This window comes from Palaemon carinicauda, chromosome 2 (genome assembly GCF_036898095.1).
Source record: "Palaemon carinicauda isolate YSFRI2023 chromosome 2, ASM3689809v2, whole genome shotgun sequence".
NCBI lineage: Eukaryota > Metazoa > Arthropoda > Malacostraca > Decapoda > Palaemonidae > Palaemon > Palaemon carinicauda.
The window spans coordinates 114534276-114536775 of NC_090726.1; the positions used below are offsets into that span (position 1 = coordinate 114534276).

The following is a 2500-nucleotide window of genomic DNA, read 5'->3' on the forward strand; positions in this document are numbered from 1 at the left end:
ATAAATTTTACCCAATATATTCTGTATTTTCACAATAAAATGGGTATTCGAGCTGGTAATATTCTGGGAATAATTTACACCGATTGCAAAATGTTGCAAGTTACGAGTATCAGATCACAACATCAGTTATAATTATAACAGTTAAGTCTTAATCCTAATGACTGAAAAAGATAATACACTGCATAACGAAAAATTAAAACTATAAAAAACTATTAATACCATTGTACTTTATTAACTCACAAGGTATGGCATAAACAAAACTAATTTAAAAAGTAGAATATCTGTACATCCTTAAAATATTATCATCTTAAAAGATTCTCTTTTCTTACTCCACAAATAACTAAAACTGCCACACTTGACAAATGGTTCGCCAAAGGAAGTAAATGATTTCAGAGGAAAATAAGATGTTTGGTCAATGGGGTGAATGTCAAATACGGAATAGTTATTGAATATTACTGATACAGCTCATTATCATGATATGAAAGGAGAAACGACCATTACGGAATATGTATTATAATAATATAAAATTTTGGACACTGAAGTAAATGACAATGAGGACGAGTCTACACAGTATATTTTTGAGGAGAAATGAAAACGGCGAATATCCGTAAGTATAAATTTTAGAAAGAAAGTGTATATTTGAGGCCTAGGAAGTACCGAGTTAACGGGAGAGCATCAATATGTAAGTTCGATTTACAAGTAGCTGATGAAATCTGCGTAGGAGGATGATTCGACATTTTGCTATGCCATACAACGTGAATGGATACAACATTGTTTTTTTTCTGTGTTAAGCCTTTCTCTTAGGCCTTTCTCTTAGGCAGGAAATATATTAAAAAATCAAATAAACTAAATGTTTGAAGCTCTTTATACATACATATATATACACACATATATACACACATACATATATACATACATAGGCTATGTATATATATAAATATATATATATATATATATATATATATATATATATATATATATATATATATATATATGTACATTTCGCCAGTCGTCTCTATCTGGATATACTACACACACACACACACACACACACACACACACATATATATATATATGTGTGTGTGTGTACGCATGTATATATGTGTGTATATGTATGTATGAATAAAGAGCTTGAAACATTCAGTTTATATGAATTTTTACACACACATATATATGGGTGTATATATATATATATGTATATATATATATATATGCATGTATATATGTGTGTATATGTATGTTTGTATGAAGAGCTTGAAACATTTAGATTATTTGATTTTTACACACACACACACACACACACACATATATATATATATATATATATATATATATATATATATATATATATATATATATGGGTGTGTATATATTTATATATATATATATGTATGCATGTGCATGTGTGTATATGTATGTAAGTATAAAGAGCTTCAAACATTTAGTTTATTTTATTATTTTTACACATCTATATATGGGTGTCTATATGTATATATATATATATATATATATATATATATATATATATATATATATATATATATATATATATCAGTATATATATATATATATATATATATATATATATATATATATATATATATAAATTATGTATGTATATATATGTATATATATGAGTGTATATATATGTATGTATATATATATATATATATATATATGCGATAGAGAAAGTGAAAGAGATAGTAAAGAGATTGCAAAAGAGAAATGAATTTTAATTTGTTGGTGACGGAAATGAATTTGCAATATTCTGTTTGGCGGTTTTTCGGTTTTATCAGTACCCAAAACAGAGGCCGTAAAGAATATCTTTTTTGCCAACGTCGAAGTGGCAGATCGAAATCTATAAAGTTGAAAAATATTTTCTGATTTTTCGCATATTCATTTTTCGTTTGATCCAAGATTTTCCCGCACTCACGAACAAAAATAAAACACACAAAGTTCCCCTTCCCCCCGTGAAAAGCGTGATGTTTTTGGGAATGTACGGCCACTATAAATATTTAGAAAGAAAATTCCTACAGGGATTGATAGAACGCATTGAGTAAACATTATGTTTTCGAAATAAAGGGTTATACAGAAGCTGCCTACATACATACATACAGCCATATATATGTATAAACTGTATAAATATATATAGCATGCTTAGTATACGTCAGTGAATGTTGTGTAATACTTTTTTTAATGTCATATATACAGTAAATGCATATATATTTATACGCGTATGTACATCTTATAAAACATCGACAAGTAGTTCAGCTGTTTATAGTCCACTGCAGGACAAAAGCCTCTGACATGTCAATTCATACTTGGGAATTGTTCACTTTTCATCACCACGCTGATCTGTGCGAATTGATGATGGTGGGAGATTTTAATCTGATCGCCCTCAGTAAACCAACCTAATATAGGTAGCCCTGACCATTACACCTTTGCTTATCATAGCAATTCGCAAACTTTCACCACGTTAAGGTTTCCCCACTTACAAATG

At 28.3% G+C, this 2500-nt stretch overlaps 1 protein-coding gene across 1 annotated transcript in view; it reads right to left on the reverse strand.

Moving 5' to 3' along the window:
- Positions 1-2500, reverse strand: part of LOC137626570 (innexin shaking-B-like) — a 248782-nt gene that overhangs the window by 177203 nt on the left and 69079 nt on the right. The gene's annotated exons all lie outside the window — the stretch shown is intronic.